The 10,302-nt window shown below is 40.1% G+C and overlaps 1 non-coding gene across 1 annotated transcript; it reads right to left on the bottom strand.

Moving 5' to 3' along the window:
- Positions 1-295: 295 nt before the first annotated feature.
- LOC132275771 (small nucleolar RNA R71) lies at positions 296-401 on the bottom strand. Its single transcript, XR_009470733.1, has one exon. It is a non-coding gene; the product is annotated as a small nucleolar RNA R71 (small nucleolar RNA).
- Positions 402-10,302: the final 9,901 nt, after the last annotated feature.

Here is a 10,302-nt window from a genome sequence, read left to right as displayed (position 1 = left end):
AATGTTAAGGCACATCATTATGAGATCAAATCTTCCATAATTCAAATGCTTCCAACATATTATAAGTTTGATAATGAGGATCCCAATAAACATCTTGATGAGTTTTTGGAAATCTGCTCCACCATTAAGATGAGGGATTTCCCCCAAGATGCACTTCATATGCTTCTCTTCCCATTTTCTTTGACAGATAGAACAAAATATTGGTTGAACTCTATTGTTGCTAATTCCATCACTTCATAGGTCGAATTGCAACAGGAATTTCGTAAAAAGTACTATCCTGTGAGTAAAACCAATCAAATGCGTCGTTCCATTCTTAGTTTTTCCCAAATTAATGGCGAAATATTCTATGAGGCGTGGGAGAGACTTTAAGATTTTATGAGGAAGTGTCCGCACCACCAAATTCCAAAGTGGCAATTGGTGCAAACCTTCTATGATGGTTTGGCAGAACCACATAGACAATTAATTGATTCTTCGTGTGGGGGCATGTTTATGTCCAAAAATCCAGATGATGCATGGACTCTACTTGAGAATATAAGTGAAAATTCTATGCAACATAGTTCTCGTAAAGCTTCAACATCTAATGTGGTTCAACCCTTAAATCCGTGTCAACCACGGACTCTTAGGGAAGAATCTTCTCAAGTGGATGCCATAGCCCACAAAGTTTTTTAGCTTATGGCACCACATCTCTCATCTTCTCAGAATTCTTCAGCAAGTGCTATGTGTGCACGTTGCACAAGTACTTTTCATAATGCAGAAGATTGCCCCACATCGGAGCAATTTTCTGAAGGTATGCCAGAACAGGTTAATGCCATGTTCTCTTGCCCTGGAAATAATCCTTGTTCCAATACATATAATCCAGGTTAAAGAGATTATCCAAATTTCTTGTGAAGGCAATAAGCCCCACAAAATTCGTCATTTCATAGTCATAGGCAATCAAATCAATCTAATTCAAAGTCCATGAACCGACCATTTCAAGTTTTTTTAAGCTATCATCCTCCTTCCTATAATGCAAATTTTCCTAATCAGAATCATGTTCCTTCTTAATAGTCCTAACTAGATAAGCTAGTAAACTCTAACAAGCAGATAATGGCTGCCATTAGTGGTATGCAATCAACTGTGCAATTGGTTAGTACTCATTCTCAACCAATAGCTAATATTGAAACTCAACTGGGATAATTGGCTAATTTAATAAATCAGCTTCACAAGAAGGACACAGGAAAACTTCCAACTCAACTTGTGGTGAACCCGAAAGGGCAATATATGATTGATAAGATCATTCCTCCAAGTGGATCAAATCTTGAGCAAGTTCAAGCAATCAACAGACTTCGGAGTGGAAGAGTTGTGGACAACAAGGTTAATGAAAAGTTGAAACTCTTACTCCTAAGGATTTAATTTCTTCATTCAAAAATCTAAAAGTTAGTCTTGAAATTCCAAATCTGCCAATCCAAAATGTTGAGACATCTTATGAGCCTAAAGCTCCTTTTCCTCAATGCCACATAGAGTCCACACATTTTGGAAAAAAATGAGATAAAATTCAGGACATGTTTGGAGTCTTTAAGCAAGTAAAGATCAACATTCTTCTCCTTGATGCCATTACCAAATTCCACCTTATACAAAATTTCTTAAAGATTTGTGTACTCAAAAACAGATTTCTAAGAGCAATATTCCAAGGAAGGTGAGGTTAACTTACCAAGCAAGTGCTATCATTCAGCATAATACACCTCCAAAGTTTAAGGATCTGGGTGCCCCGACAATCTCGTGTGTCATTGGAGACAATGAGATAGACTAGACCCTCTTTGACTTAGGATCAAGTGTAAATCTGATTCCTTACTTAGTATACTTGCAACTTAGGTTAGGAGAACTCAAATCCACTTCGGTTGCCTTACAACTTGTGGATAGATCTGTAAAGCAACCTCGTGGTATCATTGAAGATGTACTCATCAAGGTGGACAATTTCTTCATCCCGGTAGACTTTGTGGTTCTAGATATTGAACCAATACATAATCTAATAAAACATATTCATGTGATCCGTGGTCAGCCTTTCTTAGGTAAGACTAATGCTTCAATTAATTGCCGAACTGGGGTGATGGATATTTCTTTTGGAAATATAAAGGTGAAGCTTAACATCTTTAGTGCTTCTCAACATCCTCAAGGGGAATATAAATGTTTCTCTCTTGACATCATTGGTTGAAGAATCTCTTCCATTTATTTTAAGTCAAGATCCTCTGGAAACTTGTTTGGCTCATTTTGACTTTGAAAATTATGACATTGATCAATCCATTTGTAAAGTCAATTCTTTGCTTGAAGCCAATGCAATCTCGGACTTTCCTTCTTAGAAAATGCCAAAAGAACCTCTTCCATTAATTTCCAGCACTCCTTCTGTCCCTTTATTGAAATCACCACCTCAACTTGAGTTAAAGCCGCTTCTGGTTAATCTCAAGTATGTATTTCTTGGTGTAAACAAAACTCTTCTAGTCATTATTGCATCGACTCTTTCTCAAGACCAAGAAAACAGCTTTTTAGTGGTGTTACAAGAGCATAAAGAAGCTATTGGTTGGTCAGTGGCTGATTTAAAAGGAATTGACCATTCCATTTGCATGCACTACATTCTCTTGGAAGAAGAAACTAGACCTTCCCGAGAGGTGCAGCGTCGGTTGAATCCTAACATGAAGGAGGTTGTCATGAAAGAGGTAATCAAGCTATTAGATGCGGGAATCATCTACCCCATCTCGGATAGTAAGTGGGTAAGTCCTACTTAAGTTGTTCCAAAGAAGTCTAGCCTTACCGTTGTTGAAAATTCAGGGGGAGAACTTGTGCCACAACGTACCACAAGTGGTTGGCATGTGTGCATTGATTACAGGAAACTAAACTTTGCAACTAGGAAAGATCATTTTCCACTTCCATTCATTTATCAAATCCTAGAAAGGTTAGCTGGCCAAAGTTACTATTATTTTCTCGATGATTATTCTGGCTATAACCAAGTGGCTATAAATCCTCAAGATTATGAGAATACTACATTCACTTGTCCTTTTAGAACTTTCGCTTATCGTCGCATGCCCTTTGGGTTATGTAATGCGCCGCCCACTTCTCAGAGATGCATAATGTCTATATTTTCTGATATGGTTGAAATATTTCTTGAGGTATTCATGGATGATTTTTCTATCTTTAGATTTTTTTTTAGTCTTGTCTCTATAATCTATCACTCGTGCTACAAAGATGCAAAGATACCAATCTGATTTTAAGTTGGGAAAAGAGTCACTTCATGGTACAAGAAGGGATTGTCTTGGGACACATTATCTCCAAAAGAGGGATTGAGGTTGGTAAGGCAAAAGTTAAAATAATTCATAGCCTTCCTCCTCCCTCTTTGGTGAGACAAATCTGATCTTTTCTTAGCTATGCTGGCTTTTATCTTCGTTTCATTAAGGATTTTAACAAGATATCTCGGCCTTTATGCCATCTTCTTGAAAATGACACTAATTTCAACTTTGATGAAACATGTTTGGAAGATTTTAGAAAGCTCTGTTCACTACTCTCTTTTGCCCCAATCATAAAACCACCTAATTGGTCTCTACCCTTTGAAATCATATGTGATGCATCCGACTATGCATTAGGTGCTGTTTTGGGCCAGCGTGTGGATAAAACTCCTCATGCTATTTACTACACTAACAAGAGTTTGTCAGATGCTCAAATGAATTATACAACAATTGAGAAAGAATTGTTAGCGGTTGTCTATGCCTTGGATAAATTCTGTTCATATCTTCTTGGATCCAAGGTCATCATTTTCATGGATCATGTCGCGTTAAGACATCTACTTGCGAAGAAAGAGACCAAACCTCGTCTCATTCGTTGGATACTTTTACTCCAAGAGTTCAACATCGAGATTAAGGACAAGAAAGGAACTGATAATGTAGTTGTAGACCATCTTTTTGGGCTTCTTATTGAGAACACTTTTGATTTTTATCTAATTCATGACTCTTTTCCGGATAAGCAACTGTTCTAGATTTCTCATGAGTCGTTTCCTTAGTTTGCTGACATTGTTAACTATCTTGTGATTGGAAAAATTCCATCAAAATTGTCTAAGCAAGAGAAAGACCGGTTCTTCGCTCAAATCAAAAATTTCTTTTGGGAAGACCCGGAATTGTTCAAGTATTGTCCGGATCCAATAATTCGGAGATGTATTCCTGAATCTAAAGTCCAAAACATCTTGAAATTCTGCCACACTCTTGAATGTGGAGGACATTTTAGTTCCAAAAAGACTTCATCTAAAGTCCTTTAGAATGGATTTTATTGGCTTTCATTATTTAGGGATGCTTACAATTTTTGCAAGTCTTGTTCGCGATATCAAAAGCTTGGGGCCACGTTTAAAAAGGGACATGATGCCATTGAACTCCATTTTAATTATTGAAATCTTTGATGTTTGGGGAATAGATTTTATGGGACCATTTCAATCTTCATATGGTTATTTTTACATTCTCCTAGCAGTGGATTATGTATCTAAATGGATAGAAGCTGAGGCAACCATAACCAATGACCATATTGCAGTGGTCCAGCTAATTTAAAAGAACATATTTAGTCGGTTTAGCACACCTCGAGCACTCTTGAGTGATGGAGGATCTCATTTCTGCAATGGTTATCTTCGATCTGTGCTCTTTAAAGACTTTGTCAGTCATAAGGTTGCCACGCTTTACCATCCTCATTCGAGTAGTTAAGTGGATGTTTCTAATCGGGAAATCAAGCATATTCTTGAAAAGACGGTTCAACCGGACAGCAAAGATTGGTCATTACAACTGAACGATGCGCTTTGGGCCTACCGAGCTACGTTCAAAACGCTAATTGGCATGTCACCATACCAGATTGTTTATGGTAAAACATGTCACCTTTCGGCTGAATTAGAGCATCAAGCTTTTTGGGCCATTGACCGGGTCCTCTTTTACAAGGGTCGCGATATCAAGTCAAGCTTGAAGAGTTGTGTGTGAATTTAGGAGGTGGCCAAGTTTTACATTTATAGAAAGCCACTACTACCTTTCTCTATATAAAATATAGATAGGGCGAGTAGGGATCGTCCCAAGGGATTTGATGGTGTATTGAATTGTGAAACTATGGTAATTAGGGTTAGTAGGTCGAATGATCACAAAATTGTTGATTGATTGGTTGATTATACTAAATTAAATTCAACTAAATAAAATAATATGAGGTAAACAAGAGAGAGAGAGGTCTTGGGGTGTAGAGATCACCACCAAGCAATACTTTTCTATACTACTAACAAGTGATCAATTGAGGGTAATGGATGTGTTGCAATATGATAAGGGGGTGTGTGTATTAGGTTGATTCAATTGGCAAGGATGACAAATCAAGTAAGTATTGTCTAAACATCATGTGAAGAGCACAATATATCTAAATAATAGAGCATATATTGTCTAGACAACATGGGGGTAGCACAATAGATCAAAACAAGTCATTAATCCTTTATTAAGCTCACAATCCACATGCAACACAATATTAGATGAATATGCCATTTGGACTCACAAGCATGTAACATCAAACATCAAGAGTAGATTGTCCTCCCATCTAACATTATACTACCACTACACTAAATCTACACTACTAGCATGAAAATAAAGCTATCTAGACTAGGGAAGAGGCACAAACCATCAAGAATAGGCATAAACCATCAAATGAACCAAAATAGCATTCATTAAGCATATCATCTTGATAATCTCTAGATCTATAGCATCAATACACATAGACATGTATCAAAAACACTAAATCTAGAGATAAGCACATGAATATCCTACTCTAGCATACATAGACATATGGGTAGAATAGAATAGTCAATTGGAAGCATTAAACCATACAAACCATGAAATAATCAAGATTTATATATACATGAATATCAAGATGTATCATACAACACTAATCACTCAATAATACACAAGATTAGAGTATAGAAAGCATGCTTGGGGCTAACTCTAACCCCAAGAAGATGTCTAGCCACTCATGGTAGTGATGATCCAACCCTCAAGGGCTAACTCCATGGCTGCTCCTTGTTGGTGAAGATCTCCTCCAATGGTTGTTCTAGCTTCCTCCCTTCTTCCTCTCCAAGAATAGCCTCCAAAAAATGATTTTCAATGTGTGACAAGAGACTTTAGACTCCTCTCCAAAAAGTGTATCATATTCCTTATATAGGTAGGTCAAATACACCCTATGATGAGCTGTGGTCGTGCAAGGCATAATCTCCAATGATTGGGTGAAGGACAGAATAAATGAGCTGGACTTTAACTTTTTTCTCGCTGGAGGAAGTTTGATCGATCGAACCTTAACTTGGATCGATTAAAGATGGGTTCGATTGATCGAACTGCATCTTGGATGGATCGAAGTGGTTTGACTCCTCCGGATAAGGACAAGGCTGAGATATTTCGAAGATATTTATGGGGAAAAGGACAAAAGTGGTTGGTAGGCGTACAACTGTGGATAAGATCAATCATTTGAATAGGACAAAATAGGGTTCGATCGATCGAACTTGGAATTTCAGCAAAGGCAAAGGTTGGATCTATCGAGAAGTACTGTGATCGATCATAGATGTTCGATCGATAGAACTCTAAGTTGGATCGATTGAACTTTTCAGTTGCACAACTTTGATTCCTTTTTGCTCCTTTCTTTCTCCACTTTGCTCCCTCTTTTGGTTTATCTCTGGATTGCTTCAATTAAGCTCTTATTTGGCTGAGTTAGCTGAAATTTGGATTAGTGCCTGAAAATATAAATAACACGTAATAAGTCTAAAATGGCAAAGTAATATAGATAAAGGTACTAGAATGCTTAAGCTTAACGAGTTTAAATGCGCACTTTTCGATGCTTATCACACCCCCAAACTTAAATATTGCTAGTCCCTAGCAATGAACTAAGAAGTAAAAGAATGAAATGAACAACTAAACAAGTAAAATGATAACACCATTTTCACAGGGAACACGATTGCATTTAGCATATGCAACAAGCCTTTTAAACCCCTAGGTTACCTCTAGTGGACGAGTGAAGTCTCGTGAGGGTTTCCAGAAATGATACCCACAAACATTAAGCTCATTCTTGCAAAAGAGGCACCAATATTGCAAACAAGCATTGGGAGAAAACTACCTCAAGTATGCAATTTTTCAACCGTTTCTAAGCAATCTCCTAAAATTTCAATATCAAGCAAGCAAGTATGGTCCTCCACATATCAAGAAAATGATCATGAAAATCGAAACAAGTCTAGAATCCATGTGAGAGGTTCAGCATCAAGTGTACTGCTATCTTAGCCAACTAGAGAAGTAATCACATCCTTACCCTCAAACTAGCACACAAATCTAGTACCGATCATCAAGATAAGAGAGTGGACCTTTTATTAAAGCTTTATTCTTCTAGGTGCGCTTATTCTTTTCACTCTATTTTTTTCTTTTTTTTATTGAGGATCAAAGATGGAAGTATTGTGCAATGTGTTGATCTCTTAAGCTTTCTAGAAGATTCATGTAGCGAGCTTTAGGTCAATGACTCCCAAACCAGATGGCTTTAGGGCATTAGGTGTTAAGACACCCCAACGGACTTACAAACTCAAATCAACTAGGCTACAAATGAAGACAACAACCATCTAATCATTTCCTACTTCTCACCTTTTGGGAGAAGTCCTCACTTTTATTACTTTTACAACTTTTATTTATTTATTTATTTTTTTTTTGAAATAATCAATTATTAACCTAGAGTTTGGGCCTTCCACTTTTCGGCGCGAGAAGTTCACTGCTTAATGAGGCAAGAATCCCGGCTACTCAATGAAAAGGGGTTGTTATCCACCTTTATCAAGAATGAAAGCTTTCAATGCACTACTAGCCCAATTGGGATATAACCAATTCAATAATCAACAAAGCATGTACCCCACAATTGAATGCTAGCGTGCGCCGGTGCTAGTGTAGAATCCTAGAATGAATCTCAAAATAATCACAAATTCAGGATGATGTGGACCACAAATGCAAGCAAGATATCAATCTTTTGAAAAATTTACTCCTAAATGGCATCCTCAAGGCATACAAGGAGTATTGGACTCTTAAGTCAAACAATTTTTAAATTTTAAGCAATATAGTCCTCAAAAGATCAAAATCATAGCTAGAAATGGACCAAGTATAGAAATATCCCTCAAATACACAAGACATGCTCAAAATTTGAATTTTAAAGTAACACTGAAAAATACACCAATACCCCCAAACTTAAACTGCACATTGTCCTCAATGTGTGAAAAGAACAAAGGAAAGAGTATACCAGTGCTTTAGACATGAATGATCGGGATAGAAGTATCCAAAGTGGGTGGCATAGCCCCCTCCCCCCCCCCCCCCCCCCAAACTTGGGATAAACTGTGGTCCTGAAAAGTTTGCACTTGGATAAACTCATTAGATAACAAGATAGGATAATCAGTGCACAGTGGACATGCAAGTGTAAAATGGGATAAATAGAGAATAGAAGAGAGGTGTAAGAGTGGTCCTGAAAAATTGGGCAGCACTCTCTCACTGAAGTCACTGTGGTGTACCTGATGGAGTCAAATATACAAATATAAGATACTAAGAGACATCCATAATAAAAAAGCAATATATAGAGAATATAAAGTGTAGGTACATCAATAAAATAATAAAGCCGACAGACCGGCCGCAAAGTATAATACAGTAACAGTGACAGTATAATACAGATCCAGAATAAAAGAAATAAAAGCATAAAACAACTGGAAGTGGAGTCTCAGGAGGCCTGATCGTGAAGATCTGCAGTGGCTGGAGGTGCAGGTGCGGGTGCAGGTGTAGGGAGTCGGCTGAAGAGATCGGCAAAGCAAGCCATGACATCCGCCCTGAAAGAGGTGAACTCAGCTCGATGGGCAGTGATGTCAGCTCGCATGGCTGCTACGTCCTCCTCCAGTGCCTGTAAGCTTGCTCCGAATCCGGGAGTGGGAACTGGAGACTCAGGCAGAGATGCCTCTGAAGAAGACTCCCGAACTCGCTCCTGAGCAGCGGCTCGATCACTGGTATCATCGGCATCAGCATCATCTGCAGCATCGGCATACTCCTCCGCAGGTCGCTCCAGGTCAATGTCCATGCGATCAGTAGCCAGACCGACTGGTGCGTCGTCCGTTGCGATATCTGCTGCTGTTGGAGGTGCCGGCTGTGCCTGGGCTGCCTCCTCCTCCTCTAGTTCAGCTGCTGCCTCTACAGCTGGCTCCTGAAGACTCCGAATAAGAGCATTGTAGCTTTTATTCCAGTCGTTCCTCCTATAGAAGCTGGACCGTGCAAGAGGCTCCTCATCTGGGGGCACTCTGTAGTGCTGGTCAAGAAGGATCTGCGTGATGAGGTGTCCGAAGGGCAGGACCTTGGACCGCTAAGGGTCTTTCCTAGAAATGAAAGAATCATACAGCAACCTCATCACACTCCAGATGAGGACTGGGATAGATACCCAGCAGCCCGTGTAAAAAGCGTAAAGAGTTGTCAAGTAGTCATGACGCCTCTGGATCTTGTGGCCCGCCATGTAAATATTCTGGAAGAGAACTGTGTCGATGAACCAGAGGTCGTCAGGCAAGAAGGTCCTGGTGGCGAATGTCTGACCACCGGCATGATGGCCTGTCAAGGAGACAGCCATGTCAGAAAATGAAGGCCTATGCAGCCTCGGGTATGTCTCTGCAAGCTCAGGTGGACACCGGTGTGGGCACCAGCAAGCACGGGCCAGAGTGTCAACTGTGATGACAATCTCGTGGCCGTCCAGTGTAGTGATCATCTCCGTGGTAGATCGTGGCGAGGGCCGGAGATGCTGAAAGAATAACCGCACCAGTCGCGGGTATACAAGGCCGGTGACTGGGGCAAAGATGGCTGAGAGGCCCCGCTGCATGATATCCTGATAGCCAGATCGGGTCAGGATAGACTCAGAGAAGTACTCAGTATCGAAGTACGACTCCTGAGCCACGGTCATAGCTGCATATCTCAGCAGCAACTGGTCACGGCACTGAGCCGGTAGAGGTGGCTGCGGTGATGGCATGGCGGCTGCATCTGCCTGATGGCGCACAGGAGAAGGTGATGGTGTGAAGGCTGGAGGAGCCTGGGATGTAGATGGAATGTGGTCAGCTCCCTCCTCAGCCTCGTGGGATGGGGACTGAGGGGAAGTAGCCTGTGCGGGCTCCTCCTGAGCATGAGATGGCTCTGCAAGCATCTCTATCCTAGGCCGTATATGTCTGCGGGGTCGCTGTGGCCCCGAAGATCTCCTGGCTGTACTCTTGTACAGCGGAGGCATGATCTACAAAAAGTCAAGAAA

Source organism: Cornus florida, unplaced genomic scaffold (assembly GCF_030987335.1).
Source record: "Cornus florida cultivar Cherokee Brave unplaced genomic scaffold, ASM3098733v1 CherokeeBrave_3.0.0_Hap2_Chr09, whole genome shotgun sequence".
NCBI classification, from domain to species: Eukaryota; Viridiplantae; Streptophyta; class Magnoliopsida; order Cornales; family Cornaceae; genus Cornus; species Cornus florida.
The sequence above is the reverse complement of the archived record's forward strand: the minus strand, read 5'-3'. Positions and strand labels throughout refer to the sequence as shown.